This window comes from Martes martes, assembly GCF_963455335.1.
Source record: "Martes martes genome assembly, chromosome: 6".
In the NCBI taxonomy this organism is placed as follows: Eukaryota; Metazoa; Chordata; class Mammalia; order Carnivora; family Mustelidae; genus Martes; species Martes martes.
Genome location: NC_137893.1, coordinates 54,706,177 through 54,723,401, shown reverse-complemented (window position 1 = coordinate 54,723,401; position 17,225 = coordinate 54,706,177).

The window sequence follows — 17,225 nt, the reverse complement described above, 5'->3', positions numbered from 1 at the left end:
CTGCCCCTCCCCCCCACCTGTGTGCACTCTCTCTCTCTCTCTCTCAAATAAATAATAAAAGACTCTATGATCAGGGAAAGATGATTAAGAGATAAAGTTTGAGAAATTGGGACTGTACGATAGGCTCTTCTTAATTTCAAGGCAGTCTTTAACTCACTGAAAAAGAGGCCATGATTGGCCTCTTGATTCCAGCCACTGTGGCGTTTGCATGTAGTGTCTGAAGAAGGTGGGCGGTGAGAACTGGAAATACAAAACAGGGAAAAGGCCTCAAGGAGCAAAGTAGTTTTCCTAACCACCTCTGCTGCATCCCTGGGCAGACTTTGTCTGCCCGGAAATAATCGGGCTCCTCTTTGATTTCCAGTTAGCAAGCTGGGAACAACCCCAGGTAGTTTGAGGTTGAACACAGTGATTTTGTGCAGAAGGAACGAGCCAACCGACCCATCGGATGTCAAGGCACCACTCGCTGAAGGGCTGTGTGGTTTTGAAGCTTCCGTTTCAAATGCTCTCGTCATCCCGAACCTCATTTTTCCAGCTCCTTGGTATTTGAACTCTGTAAGTTCAGCCCTGCCATGTGTTTTCCTGAGAAGAGGTTAATATTTTCTGATTTGAATTTAGCGAATTACTCCAGGTAATAGTCACCCATCCCCTCCTGCTGACCCTTTCTACCTCTCTGTTCCCCGTTCTAATTGCCCATTAATCAGCCTTGAGCTTGCCAATAGGAAAACTCATCCACAGGGCTATGAACTTGATGGGATTAGGACAAATTAGCCCGGTGACGTGCAGTGACAGGCTCCGGTTGTGTGACAAGCCTGGAATGCACAATTCGGTGGGCAGGAGGACATCTTTTAGCAGACGGCTACAGCCAAGCTGCTGATGGGAAGTGTCCATTCGTCTTGTGCAGAGAGAAGGGGACATCTTAGCAGCTTCTTAGCTGATAGAGAAAACACAATTTGGATCACTTTTACATTTAGTACCCCCAAACCAAAGAAATATAGACAATTTAAGAGGTAGATGAGACCTTACGTATATCTAATCGAAGTCCCTAGTTTCGTAGATGAGTAATGGGAAAGGTGTTATGTATAAAGTCACACAGGACTAAAACCCAAGCCTCCCCCTTCCTAACTTAAGAAATCGATCCAGATGTAGGAAACAGATCATTTGAAATACAGTGTGTCTAGAGTCCAGTGTTATCCATCCACTCACCCAGAGAGAAAGGGAATCCTTGCCACAGGTAGTACAGACTTAATGGAAAACCAAGGCTCTGCCTTAGTTTCTCTCTTCCCTCTCCTAAAACAGGGCACTTGCTCAGTCCTGAAGAGCTTTGAAGTTTTCTGTTCCCCCAAATAAGGTCTTCAGACTCTGTCATCACAAGCTGGCATCTGAGCTCCAGTCATCCCCAGCACCGAGCACACCCTGAAGGGGGACACTAGAGAGACTCTTAGATAACCTGCTGGTCACTGGTGGATGTTTCTCTCTTTTCACAACAAGTGGTTAATTTGACTGAAATGAACGAAGAGAAAGGAAATTCAAACAACAGAGTCAGGTGACACAAAGGAAGAGTCTGCTGATAAGCACCTGTCTTAGTTCGGGCTCCTAGAACAGAGTATGGTAGCCTGGCTGGCTTACATTTTTTTTTTTTTTTAAGACATTTGTTTCTCTCAGTTCTGGAGCCTGGAAGTCTGAGATCAGGATGCCAGCCCAGTCAGGCTCTTAGTGGAAGGTCTTCTTTCTGAGTCACAGATGACCATCTTCTGGTCATATCTTCATGTGGTGGAGAGAAAAGTCATCTCTCTCTTCTCTTCGCCTCTTCTTATCATGGGGCTCCACCCTCATGACCTCATCAAAACCTAATCATTCCCAAAGTCCCCACCTCCACATACCATCCCGGCGTCGGCAGCTAGAATTTCAGCGAATGACTTTGAAGGGGACACAGAGATGCAGTCTGGAACAGCAACTTACAGGCACCCCTGTGAAACCTTCCTTGGAGACCTTCAAAAATATCTTCTGACAAGCACTTCTTTGTCTTGGTTATGAAGGTGAAGTTCTACCTGGCGTCCAGGGAGGGAACAGAGGAATCCTTCCTGTTGCTGCCAAACTTAAGACTGGATTTCTTTCCTGTGAAAGAGTGAGAAAGTTAGGGGGAGCCGTGGCTTCTCCAGGCCGTCAGCTGCTGTGGAGGAAGGCGTGGCGACTGGTAAACAGCATTACTAAGTCTGGTCTCTCCCTGTCATTCCTCTTTATGTAGAATGTCCAGCTGCCAATTTCAGACTTCTCAGAGGGAGGAGCAATAACTCTTAAATAAATGTAGTTGAAGCACACGATCATTAACATACATGTGGAGCGTAGGACCCCTCCGTGCTCCGTACCAGCACGGCAGTTGGTCAGTAGTCCTGTTACTGGACCTCTCTGTTCAGTATCTTCTGTGATGCAGTATCACTTATTTACATGCCGGTCTCCTAGGAGACAGGAAAGCTTTTGAGGATGGAAATGATATGAAAATAGTTCATGAATCTCAACCTGTACTTGGTACAACCTGCCGTCCTTTGTGCGATCTCTCTTGCTCTGGAAAAGACATTCAGTGTTCATATTTTCAGGATTTCAATGAAACCTGAAAATCTACTCTTGTACATTTTGATATTAAATGTTTATTAGAACACCACCCTGCTATAACGTTACCCAAAATTTCACAGGATTTTTTTTTTGCAGGGGGGATTGTGAGACACTTACAACTGGAAGAGGTAGTCACCAGGATGGTGAAGGAACTAGGAACCCTCCCATCCTGGAGGGCCAACATTCTACCTGCCACAGAGGTCACATTTCAGCATGAAAACTAATCCAGCCAGCAGCTCGCATGGCCCAGGCTTGCTTGCAACCGGCTCTTCCTATGCATGGCCCTGAACTTACAGAGGCTCTGGGAATGAGCACCTTTCTTGCATATTGCTCCCTATGCAGGCACTGGTACTAGGCACGTCACCCTAGTGTCAGGCCTGACCTGTGTGACTTACAGTCAACATTGAGTCTTCTGTTCCTCCCTGGTGGTGCATCTCAGCTTCAATTCATTGTCTAAGCCATGGTTCTCCAGGATGCTCCTGGACCCGAGGCACTGGCGTCATGTGGGCACTGGTTAGGGATGCAGGTTCTCAGGGCTTGGTTTAGATCTGCTGAATCAGAAGCTCTGGGGAGACAGGATCTATTACTGTGTTCCCTTCCAGCTGATTCTGGTGTAAGCTTAAGTTTGAAAACCACAAGTCTGGAGATGGGGGAGGTGGGTATTGATTATTTTTTGGACAGTCTGTCCATTTTCTGAAAATGAATCTCTTGGAGCTGCAGCCATATACCCCCTCAAGTATTTCACAAACCATGATCTACAGATAGCTGGGAACAGCGTCCCCTCCCCAGGCCTGTTCATGTTTCTGGAATGTGATAACCCCATCACCAGCACCCTCTATCTGGGAGGGAGGTCCAGAAAGATAAAGAATGATGAGAAAAAACAAAGGAGTTTAGAATTAAAAAAAGAGAAAATAAAGGATGGACGTGATACATGACTTCAGATATTTTAAGGACCATGATGTGGAGGACTTAGAATTATTCCTTATTTATAGGTTAGAAGTGGGACCAATAAAATGGGAGTCACAGAGACCCAGATTTGCCCCAAATGACAAGGAGGAGCAGCCTGATAATCACAGGTTTACGTATAGAACAGGAGGTCTAGAGGGGTGACGGATTCCTCATCACTACTCATGTTCAGCCAAAAGTCATAAGACTCTTCTCAAGAGTATGATAGAACAGGTGCACCTGGGTGGCTCAGTGGGTTAAGCGTCTGAATCTTGATTTCAGCTCAGGTCATGATCTCAGGGTCATGAGATGGAGCCCCATGTTGGGCTCCATGCTGGGTGTGGAGTCTCCTTAAGATTCTCTCCCTCTCCCTCAACCCCTCTCCACCCCCACTCTCTTTCTTTAAAAAATGGGGGTGGGGGATAGCAGAACACAGGGTACCTGGGTGGCTCAGTTGGCTAAGCATCTGCCTTCCGCTCAGGTCATGATCCCAGGGTTCTGGGATCAAGTCCTGTGTAGGGCTCCCTGCTTGGCAGGGAGCTGCTTCTCCTTCTTCGTCTGCCCCTCCTCCCTGCCTGTGTTCTCTCTCAAATAAATAAATAAAATCTAAGAAAAATAAGAAGGGGGATAAAAAGAATATGGTAGAACAACTTCATTATAAGGCAAGGGCTGTTCTTGATTACCTTAAGGTTTCTTCTATCATTCAGCAATCTTCGTACCTTCCAGATAATAAATACCAGCACATAAAGGAAGGAAGGAAAGGAGGAAGGGAAGAAGGAATAGTGAGAATAATCTCCAAATCATTTATATCATGATTTTTATGTTTGGTTCTCACTTATATTGACTATGTAACATCAAGTTTAACTTCCTATAATGTGTTGTGTTGCTACAGTGTTACTTTTTTATGGTTAATATGCATCTGTGAGCCCATGTAAACTAAGAGGGAGAGAAGCAAAGGGGTGATTCATTGATTTATGCAGCATGTGCAAATGTATGCTGTCACCAGGTGCTGGCAGAGTAGGTGTTGTTGGGGAGGAAAGAATTAAGTCATGGTTTCTGCACCGAGCTGCTCAAGCTGGCTTGAGTCAGACCACAAAGACAGATCCCTAAAAAGGAAGGCCCCAAATGAATGAGACCTAAGGTATAATGGTTAATATCAAGGCAGAAAATTAATTTCACTAACAAGAGGCCCTTTTTCTTCATCTCCCTTTTCAAAAATTACTTTAGCCCTTGATTCCTTCCTTTACAGGTTTCTTTCTTTTCCTTAAATCTCCTACCTTCAGTAATCTTATGGCCTTATCTTGTACCAACTCCAGTCACACTGTAAAAAACATTGTTTTAACTGTTAAATTAACATTTTCAAAAGAAGAGGGAAATGTAGATTTCAAAAAAAAGTAGAAATTTGGATAGTACTTTCTTAGTATTGGTTTAAATGAAGAGTTAACATGTTTATCGTTAGCAACAGAGGAAGTTAACTGGTGGTCTCTAAAAGCTGTCATTTGTCTTCAGATTATCTCCCCAGTCCCCGACAAGTGAGCCACTCCAGAATCTCAGGAAAAGTGTTTTAGATTTTTAGGAAGTTTGGAAATCACATTCAGATTCACAAGCCTCAAACAGACTCTGATTTCTGATGATCTGGTGGCCCATCCCTGTCCCTCCCTCCCACCCATCAACCCTTCTAGATGTCACTTGTCACCATATAGCGTTTCGGTCCAGGAGATTAGGCTGGGTGTCTGATCTCATCCTGTGACAGCCCTGGAAATTGCACTGTTTGAATCACTCCCTGATAACTATTGTTGACTTCACATTTGTCCTTTTTGCACACACACACACACACACACACACACAAAGTGTAGTCAGAATTGGGTGGGGAGAAAACCTCACTTGGTGGTGTATGCTCTTGAAATAACATTGGATGAAGGACAGAGTCTTCCTGCGGACTCAGCCCGTGCTTCCTCTATGCTTTCCTTTGTTTGCTTGTCACTCCCTGAGTGCACAGGGGCAGCGTGAGCCTGGTGCTGCACCACAGCAGGAAAGCAGCGTGGAGTCCAGCTCCCAGGAGATGGCTCTCCAGTGCCATCTTTGTATATGAAGGACTGCCTGTGTTTCATCTGTTCCAATATTACATATAAAGGTCTCTCTGCCTTCTCTGATGATGCTGTCTGTGCTGAATTCTGTATTTATTAAGAGGGGAAGAATGGAAACACCCATGACAGTCGCTGTGCTATCTATTCAGATCATTTATGCTAATACTCGGAATCACGTAAGCCATCCTTCTGTCCGTGATCTAAATGCTACAAATATTGCCAGTGTACCAGTATGTTCAAAGCTGAAAATATATTCTGCACAAGGCTGGGGTTGCCATTTTCCACTCATGCCCCCATTATCTTTCCAGCTGCATAAAAGTTCTTCTCCCCTTCTCTGCCTTCCCCTTTCTGCCAGCATGCCCTCACCATGTCCCTCCGTTCACTTTTCACTCAGAGACCAGGGGCTGTTCTGCCTGCCTTGCTACCCTCTCTTGTATCCATTCCCCTGTCTCTGTTATCCTAGCCAGGCCTGTGGGTTTTGGAGCTGAGAAGAACCACCTGGTCCAACCTTTTAGTTTTTATCCATGGAAAAATGACCTAAAGAAATGAAGCTAATGGTCCTGGCTTTAGGATCATCGTTTGGATATGACCCTACAGCTGCCTCTCTCCAGAACCACCCACAAGGGCACAGTGAGTTTCTCTTCACTTCTATTTCCATCCATCCTGCGCAGACATTCCAGGCTGTTCTTTCTGAGGACCTGCTGCAAGGCTTACTCCTCAGCTCAAAACCTTCAGGAGTTCTCCACTGCCTCTTGCATAATATCTACACCCCAGCATCACTTAGAACTCCTGTATGTAGCATTCAGTCATCTAGGATTCGGAAACAAACTGATTCGTTCGCATACGGTGGACCCTTGAGCAGCGTGGATCTCAACAGTGCTGGTCCACTTACTGTGGATTTTTTTTTTCAATAGATATATTGGGAAATTTTTTGGAGACTCGCAGCAATTTGAGAAAACTTACAGATGAACTGCATAGCCTAAAATATAAAAAAAAAAAATTTAAGAAAAGGTAGGTATTATTGTGGGACTATAGTATACAGTACATGTAACATATAAAATATGTTGACTGCTTGTTTATGTTATCGGTGAGGCATCCAGTCAGGAGTAGGCTATTAGTAGTTAAGTTTCAAGGGAACCAAAAGTTATGCATGAATTTTCAACTGCATGGGGGTCAGCACCCCCAACACCCTACATTGTAAAGATAAGGGTAAACTGTATTTTCAAATTATTAGTCAGCATAGCTAAAATGCTATAATTTCTCTAATCCACGTGTTAATTTTTTTATCTTTTGTCATATACAATTATATTCTGTTATGATACACAGCTTAACTGTTATGATAAGCCATGTAACTGTCACCCACTTGAAAGCATTTTAATTACATACTAATTTTTATTTGACACAAAAATATAAAACAAAATAAAAATCAAATAAAACTTTCTTTTAGAGCAAGTCTTACTCCCTTTCTCCTACCCCCCCTTCACACACAAAAGATGAAAATTATCATAGACTCATCAAACATTTACTGCCATCTTGTGGACAGGGACACATTATCCCGGCACCTAAATGGAGTGGAGTAGTCCCTTTGCTTTCTTAGCTAAGCAGCCTCTGTGTGAAAGCTGCATGATTCAACCCAAGGAAACATCCTCTTTATTAATTAAACCATTTATCCAGAAAGTGGTTCGTCAAAGCCAGAGAAACCTTTGTTAAAAATTGTTCTTTATCATTACAGAACCCTAAACTGGTTGTCAGAAATGTGCATACAAATTATCTTCATTTTCTCATTCTTAATATCTAGAAAGGGGATGAGGGCGATATGTCAAAAAAAGACAACTGGGTGATTTTTATAGGCTTTGCTTCTTGAAGCAAAAAAAGCCCAAGTTGTTTTAATTAATGCATTAGCAATTAGAGGTTTGCATCCCAAAGAACACAATTTACTGCTGATGATTCAATAGTCTCCCTGCTAAGTTGCTCCCAGACAAGTAATGTTGAAGCTGAAGAAATGTGTATTTCTCCGTGTGAATTATAAAATCAGTATTTCACAGAAGGGAAGACCAGAAGCCCATATAACAGCCACCCACATATTGGAATTCAAATTAATTCATAAGCAATAGGCATGAAATAGGAAGAATGAAATAAAACATTAAATAAGAACCATTTCACTTTCTGTGGGAGGAGGGGACCCCAACCCTACAAATCTTTCATTCCTTTGATTTGTCTGGCCAATCAATGATCTCCTATTTCAAATGGCAGAGGTGCTCAGAATATTGGCCTTCTGTAGTAAATACAGTCCTTATTCAAATACTGAGCCAGACCATATCTACAAATGTGTTCATGCCATTATTATGTCTCCAGGAAGCTTTATTGTCTCCTATTCGGCCTGTAATGAAACTCCTATGTGGCATTGAAATTGTCTTAAAGAAATGATTTCTTATATGCATAAAATTAGACCTGACAGAGAACCAGGGTACCTGCAGCAGAGCTGAGTCAGTGGGCGGCACTCTCCCTAATGTGTGCTGCCTCTCTCCTCCCCCTTCCCCGCTCTGCCTCTCCTGGGCTCAGAATCACCTGTGGTTCGAATTTCTTTCTTTCATCCTTGCCTGCCTGTGTTAATTACTCTACAAAAGTTGTTTACATATTAGCTGTTAGATAAGGCCATGCCCACCAGTCAGAAGAGAATTGCATATTAATGTATTTCTTCACTGAACCAAAATTTATTGACCACTGACTATATGCTAAATTCTGTGATAGGCTTAGGGATATGAAGACGCAAAAGCACTCTTCTCCATCAGTCCAGGCTGAGAGGAGTAAAATAGTAAATTGTAACAGAACCACCTGAAAAGCACAATGACAGAGGTAAATATGTGGGCTTGGTAGGAGCTTGTACTTGCTAGATACAAGGTGCATGGGGAAGTAAATAGGGGTGATTATCATGGAAAAGCAGAGGGAAGCCACGTGGTAGAGGAGCTTCGTTCCTTATTGGGGAACAATAGAGAAGATAAAATGTGAGGGGATCAAGACTGGAATCAGACTAATTATGAAAACTTCCACGATTCTCAGCAACAATGATCAAACCCCAAGCCAAGCAGTAGAAATGGACAAGAGGAGATAGATACTTGGGTTTTAAGAGGTAGAGATAGCAGGACATGGTGACAGGTGGAATATGGTACCTGAAGGCACAATGTTGACCATGAGGCCTTGGCTTCCACCCTGGGTGACTCTGTGAGGCATGGCGCCGTGTTAAGGAGTGAGGAAATGGAACCTCTGGGAACAGGTGTGGAAGTCAGTCAGGGCGCTGGAACCACATGCCCAGAGACCAGAGGTAGAAATTTTCCAGGAAGGAAATAGAGAAGATCTGAAAAAGACTGATGGAACCTCGTCATGAGACCATGGATTGACTTAGCAAGACAAATCTGAGAAGTGAAGTGATCATAAACCATAAGAGAAAGTGTCGGAAGAGTCAACAGATGCCAGGATAAACTAGCGCATCTCTAGCTTGGCTCCCTGTGAGAATCCCATGAAGATTAAGAGCTACCAGTGGTCAGGCTACAACCCAGGTCAGTGAAAGCTCCCCAGGATCCCACTGTGCTGCTGAGGTGAGGCCACTGATACAGATGCCTCTTTCTAGAAGCTGGAATGGAAAAGAAATGAGGATTAAAGAGTGCCACCATGGAGGGTTATTTTCAAGACGGGAGTTACCTGAAACTGAAGTAAAGGGGCAAAATACTAGGTGAGAAGGAAAGAACAAAACAGGGAAGGAACTAATTGATGGTGAAAATCTAAAGGAAAGCAAGAAGAATGGGAAAGGATTTTGAATTTGCTTTGAATGGAAGGAAAGCTATCTGGAAGTGAGCCTGATGAGGGAAGATGGGGTATACATACAATTAAGTTTGTGGGTGGAAGAGGGAGAAGATTCTTCATTATCAACATGACAGTAATTAAATGCATCTTCAAACAGATCTGTTTGAAATGTGTCCTGCTGTGAATAAACAAACTTGTTAACAAACATTTCAGGAGACTCATTGCAGGAAGGCTGGGTGTATAGATTCCTTCCTGGTTTTGCTCTGTCTTTAGTTCCCGATTCCTCACCCCGCCCCCACTGTTACTCTGTTCTCCAAGCAGAGTGGATCTTGCCAAGATAGGTGGTGTTCTCTTTCTCTGTCCATTACTATTCTGCCTTCTTCACCACCTTCACTAATACAAATGATCATGAGCATGTTGTCGTGTTAGATTTCGGGAGAAATCATTTCTGTCATGTGCTGAGCTTGGGACATTTGGAATCTGACAGAGGACAGAGATATAATGGCAGAGAGATGAAATATCTAACATGTGACCGTGCTTGCAGATGATAGGCTCAGTCCATTTACTCTCTTTATGGATTTTGCACTGTGTGTGTATGCACTCACATAATATGTTTGCAGAGCTGTATTTGTCTCTACCTTTTGTTCCATAACAGTTTTGCCCAGACTGACCAACAGTAGCTCCTTTTAAGACATTAAATTTTGATAGGGTGCCTATTGCCTAGAAACCAGTACTTCTGTTGCCGTTCTTCATGCTGCCTCCTCATTGTTATTGTAGCATCCTCTGCTGTGAAAATATTTCTGGCTGACTCTGCCAAAAGGGGAGTGGGTTGGACAGGATGCTGTCCTCAGTCACCTTCACCCCTCAGACCAGTATAACTAAGCCGTGCGACACGCAGGATGTCAGGTCAACAGGCATGACAGGTCTAGGACTTTGGGATGAATGGCCAGCCTGGCTACCTCATAAACTGGCTTCCCCACCCAGAACCATCCCCTGATTGTTTCTGCTCTGCTCACCCTGAGCTTGAGAAGTTCAAAGAAGAGCAAAGAGGAGCATTTTGCATTTGATATGTTGAAATTTAGACTCTTAACAAGGTCTATTTTAGGCTTCTGTCTCATGAAATAAACATGATGCACAATAAACTTTTATGATACCACACATGATCTGTTAACAAGATTATTATCTCGTTTCCCTGATAGAATCATCAGAAGCAACCTGCGCCTTTGGGGAAATGCTTTAGGGAAATAGAAACCAATAGAAGCTACCTAAAGATGTTTTCTTAGCTATCTTGAAGACGCTTCTTTAAAAGTTGTATCTTGCAACAGATAAGGACAGAAACTTCTGGTGTCAGACAGATCCACTAACCAATGACTCTGTCACTCTGGCCCCAAGCCTGTCTTCATCTGTGAATGGGCAATATTATTTGCTACCACATCACAAGTTTGTTGCCCTGTGTACCGAAATCCTGTAAGTAGAGTAATTACCACAACGCTTGCCTCACAGTAAGGGCCTGGTAAATAACAACTATGATTGTTTTTACTATTATCAGAAAAATAAGGGAAGACAAAAGGGAGAAGTGGGATAGTGGTCTTACAAAGTGAAGAGCAGAGTCTCGTGTTCTCTGTATCCCTGAAATGCCACTATATGGAAGGAAAATTCCTCCCTGGTGTCCGCATCAGGCAATGTTGTTCTTTCTCTGAACTAAGGGGGTTTTGTTTCCGTGTTTGTTTGTGTTTACTCTATAGAGACTGATTCTTGGAACTGATCAAGTTTTCCTCTTCATATTTCATGTGAGAAAGCCAACCACAAGTAAATATCTAGGACTGTAAGACATGCTTTCTTAATACTAGGCTCCCTCCTGGCACCATCTGATTTTCATAGATTTTATTTTCCCCTTGCCTTGTTTTTTTTTTTTTAAATTTAAATCTATATTAGGGAGCTGTATTATTATGTATCTCTATGGAAGCTGTTATAAATCATTTTTTTGGATAAAAGATATCCTTGACCAAAAATAAATAATGGATAACCATATTTTTTTCTCTTGAGATTCTAGTTTTGAAAAATCCATTATTTATCCCAGAATTGAGCAAATCAGAACCTTGTTCCAAGCCAGCCAAATCATCCAGGAGGGTGCCCAGAATTACTGCAGGGGTCACCTTTAGGCGTGAATGGACCATGCATTTGAAATGGCCCATTCATTCTCCCCTTAGCACAGATGCTGTGGTGGTTGGTTAATTATTTTGATGCTAATATGTGTGTATATCTTTTTTAATGTGGATGCCAGACCGAAGATTTGGATTGAAACCAGTAATCAACAGATGGCAATCACTCGGGGTCATGGCTGTCCTGGGCCAGGTTTTCACCACTGACTCTTAATAGAAGTCCCAATCTGGCCCGGCAGCAAGTACCCCAGTGTCTGTACGCCCGCTCGGAGCCATCCCACCAAGAAAGTCTGGGACTGCTCTCCTTCCCTAAGAAAACTTTCTTGTATGCACCTGTGCGAGCATCCCAAAGTGGCAATTATAGAAATGTTTTGACCATCTGTGTCCTTGAGAGGACCTGTATTTTTTATTTCTTAGTGTTAAAGTGATGTTTCTAAAGCTTTCCTTTCTTACAAGTATCTGTCTCATGGAGTATCGTTTGGGAATAGCATGAAGAAAACATCAGAGATCACTGCAAACAGATTTGACCTGTGTCAGTAATATTTGAGTGATTCAACTTAATTTCACACTTCTCTATTGAAAACGTATTCTTTTCAAGTCACTGCCTGTGCGGCAAGAAGACTTTTCTGGAAGAGCTCACAGTCCATGTGAGTTCAACCTTCTATAATTGTGACATATAATAATGTAGAACATAATAACGAGGATTTTTTTTCCAGATTTCCTTTTATTGTTTTGCACCAGTTTCATGCAATAATAGGTATGAACCGACGGCAGCTGTCACCGCATTGGTAGTTCCGTCACGCCCCACATCCACTCTTAGGTGCTAAGTGTATTGGGTGGGACTTTTTCAATGAGATAGCTACAGGATTGATAGAATACCCATTTCGACTGGAGCCAGCAAAAGGATCTCATTGGCCAGTGTAACTGAAAATTCAAGGTCAGGAAGCTGTTTCAAATGTTTTAATCCTGTGCCTTAATGTCATCAGGAGCACATCTCTCTCTCACGATCTCTGCTCCACCCTCGTGGGCTGGCATCAGGATCTAGAAGATTCTGTCCACTTGGCAGTCCCAGAGTCTGAGTCTGACTTTCTCACAGTTATAAAAGAAAAGAGATCATCTCTTTCCCAATTGCTTCATAAAAATCCCAAGATTCCTTGTGATTTGCTGGACTTACATCACATGACCATTCCTATATTCTTTAGCTAGGGCTGCCGTCACAAAGGACCATAGACTGGGTGGCTTAAACAACAGAAACATATCTTCTCACCGTTCTGGAGACCAGGTATCCAAAATCAGCAGGGTTCACTCCTTCTGCGGACTATGAGGGAGAATCTATTCCGTGCCTCTGTCCCAGTTGCTGGAAGCCTTGGCTTACAGATTGCGTTCTGCCTGTGCCTTCTCTGTCTTCCCTCTATCCATATTTCAGTGTCCAAATTTCCCCCTCTCATAGGCAGGAACCCCCATCATCTTGAATTGGCACCCTGATGACCTCATTTTACATTGATTTTCTCTGAAGAGAATCTATCTCCAAATAATACCACATTTTGAAGTACTAAGGGCTAGGATTTCAAATAATCTTTTTTGAGGGAGTGAACAATTCAACTCCTAACAATCCCTTAAGCACACACGATGTTAAAGGGATCAAAAGCACTGATTTGTCAGGTCTGCATCACATGAACACCCCTAGAGCAAAAGTATCCTTACCTCCATAAACATAAGTGGTAAGAGTAGGAAAGGGCTGGCTTTCCAGGGAAGAACCCATCTATTCCGCCAAAAGAAGAGAGAACCCATAGTGGGCACACAAAAACAGTATTTATCACACTAAGTATCATTAAATCAAAATAAAAGCCAAAACCTCATACACGTGCCTACATATCACCTACACGTGGCCTTTATACAAACAGCCAAATCAATTACCAAATGAGGGCAGGTACTGGGATATTATTCACATGGAATTAGAGCTGTCACATTTCTCTCCAGTAGGAGGAATCTCACATCTCAGCATCATTCTAATAAAGGGAAATCTCATTTGGCTCTTTAGATGCCGGCATGGGGGAGAGTAAATCTAACAGAAAGAAGATAATATTGATGACCCACTCCCGTCCGTCTCCATAGAACAAAGACTCAGCAGGTGTGGAGCCAGGGACATGATACCTCTTTTTGGCCAGTGTTTGGAGATGGATGAAGGGAGAAGGGAATGCCCGTAAGGGCAGGGATGCCAAATTCATACCAGATGTCTTCCCATCTTCTCTCTCGTCCCAGGAAATATTATGAATCAGTCAAGGCATTTATTCTCACTGAGCCTTGCTGGGGCTTGGTAGAATCAAGGTTGTAGTCTGTGTGTGTGTGTGCGTGTGTGTGTGTGTGTGTGTGTGTGTCTAGCTCTGTGACTGACACACCCGGGAGTTGTTACGTAGTACACATCTTCATGCCCACAACTGGAAGCCCCATGCAAGTCCTTCTCCCATCAGGGTCCAGCAGCCTCCATCAGAATGGGCTCAGGAAGTTCAAGACACTTGCCCTCCCACTGAGGCTCCTGAGTTAGCTGCCCTTAAAAGAGTTTCCTGACCTTACCTGTCTTATGCCCATCTTTGCTCCTGGAAGCTCATTTTATATACATCCAAAGATGCACAAGCTACGTATTCACTAAGATATAGAGTGATATATTTAATATTATATAACAAATTCCTTGGCTTGGTACGCCTCTTGTCTAAATGAGAAACAGTCTTCTTTATGTGAGGAAACGTCACCTCATATTTCTAAGTTTCCAGAGGCTCAGGAATGCATTTTTTCTGACAATGGCTCAGGATACAGGCTGGTGTTTTGCCAGCTTGCTCGCTGTTAGTTCATTTCTTTAATAGCATCGTGGTGAGAGTCTTTTCAGAACCCAGAGACTCCAGCCTCAACCCTTTCTATTAACTAAAAAACCCTGAATAACCCTCCATATGGTGCTACCATGGTATTTGATAAATACCTTGCTGATTATTTATGTGGCTTTATGCTTATTTTGACAGATTGATCACATTAGTCTATATTGCCACCAAACTTTTGTCACTGGGTTAAGTGATCTCCTGAATTTCTTCCATGGAAACTTGGGGGAAAGTGAGAATCAGGAATGTACAATCTAAAAACAAAAGCAGACAGAAGCCATTCCGAAAAGCAAGAAAAGGGACAAAACTCTATTAGAGCTCCCGGTGAATGTATTTGTACCTTCTGTCAGCAAGGCTCTTAACTGTTAACTGCTTCCACTACCAGGATCGATAAAGGGCAAGGCCTAGAGATAGTAATTATGCTAATTGGTACTGACTAGAAAACAGGCAGGCTGCAGGATAAGCAGACAGCGTGTCTCCAGAGAAACAGACACATTTGTTAGGGAGGGCAAGATGTGGTACCCTCCGTGAGGTTTCTCCTATAACCGGTTCACTAAGAAGTGCCAAGCGCCCCAGTGAACATCATTTAGGCTCTTGCCTCAGTACATTAAACCAGGCCCTTCTGAACAGTATCAAAGAAATAAAAGACTCAAGACCTGTCTTTAGGAAGCTTACAGCTTAATTTATGCTACAGCATTGCACAAGCACGTATGTGGGTACACACATGCACACGGCACGCACACACATAAACTGAGAGGTGTTTTCACTGTAAAAGGCAAGAACTGAGAACATAAATCCCAGGGTGCTATCAAGAGAAGAAGAGACCAAAGTCAGGTGGGATGAATCACAGAAAGCCTCTTGTAGGCACCATGCGTAAGGAAAGGCTTCGACTAGAGAGAGGATGAAGGCATCTCAAGGCCTTTTTCTTGATAAGAATTCTAACAGAAGCTGTGTTACAGTTGTAAGAAAACATCTTATTAGATGTGGAAGTGTAAAAGCTCTCAAATTTCATCTCCATGAATGTAGCATGGATACCATCTTGGAACTAGTAACTAAACCAGTTGATCAAAATGTATGGATAGGTATCAAAAGAACGGATGAGCTGGTTAAAATTTTTGATTAATGGTCCTGCCAGGCTGCTGTGAGATTCTGAACTTCCTAATAAACCTTGACCAGTAAAACTGTACACACAATTTTCTTTAATCCCTTGAATTATATTGAATACTCAAGTATTAATGAAGTCTTTAAAAAAATTAGCTAAATGCATGAAAATTTAGAGCCTGTTGGAACTATCTGGCCCTGTAAATATCAAATTCATTTCTCTTAATTCCACCTTCCACTCATTAGCTCATTATGAAAGAATCCTTTCCCCAGAAATTAGACTACAGAATAGGAGGTAAAATTTTTCTATTATTTTTATTCCATGAAAGAGAATTAGGGAACCACAAATTCTACCTATATCCCACGAATCATATTTTGATATTTAAGGAAAATTCTGACAGTTCTAAGTTAAATGGGTCAGATCCCAAGGCTAAGATTTGCCATAGAGTCCCGAACTTCCATACATGTCTTTTTAAAAGAACACATAAGAAGCACAGTGATGTAGAACACGGTCTCTTTCGGAACTGTGAATTCTGTGCACTGGTTATCCCAGGAAATGGGTGGTATGTAGAAAGCGATTTGAACTGAAAGCTGTGTTAATGAACCAGTCATCTCCCCTCCAAGGGCTGACTGCAGCTTCCACTGTGCAGAAGAGGTGGGGTGGGCAGGCCTAGTATGACCCGGATTATCGCCCAGGGTTTTAGTTCTAAACACTTGCCGCAGGTACTGGAAACCGGGAAATAGGAAACAGCGGTCTTCAGGGTTGCATAACTGCTACCAGCAGGGGGCAGCACTGCTTAGATAATCACTATTTTTGCCCGCCCTTCTTTAAGAAAACCCACAGAAAAAAATGGAATTTCTTCCTTCAACTCTTAGCAGCTCAATCACATGCTAGTGGGCTAAAGCCAAGAATACCCTTGGCCCAGAAGATTTCCATTTTCAAGGGACCAACCCTCCCCAGTAGGCGTGCGTACAACTCAACATTTCCTGCCCACCCTTAAGTGTGATACTACTTATGGTTGATTTACGTCTTTGTCTTTGCCTTCTCCTTATTTCCTACTTGTTCCTTATCAGGGGAAGAACCATTTTATAAGGAAACTGAAAACTTAACACACATAGGAAGCTTTTGTCAATCTTTCTCTCCCCAAAATAAAGTCTCCTGTTTGAAGTAGCGCTTCAAATAGGGACTGGGGAGGCACTCCTCAAGAAGGCCACATGTCACCCAGCAAAGAGCAGAGATGAAAACATGTCATGGAAGGAAATGTCTCTTCTTTTGGAAAAGCCATTAATGGACCAGTGCTGCCTCCTGCCGCTGAAAGGAAATGAGGCAAAAACAATGGCGTATCTTGTTCTCCGAATCGTGTTTTATTTTAATGATGTTAATATTTATTGAAAAAATTCAGCTTGCTTAGAGCATAATACCAAACCACATCTTCTGATTAACTCTTAAAGCCTGGATTTGATAGTAAGATTAATTTCAGCCTTATTTTCAAAATAATTTAAAAATCACTAGAAAATTTTGGTTCCATTTTGTAAGAATATTTTACTTAACAGTAAATTTTAATTCAGATTATATGATGGGCTTTCATTCTGGTAAACTATGTACCCTTAAAATGTTTAATTTAAAATTAGAGACCATTTTCCATAAA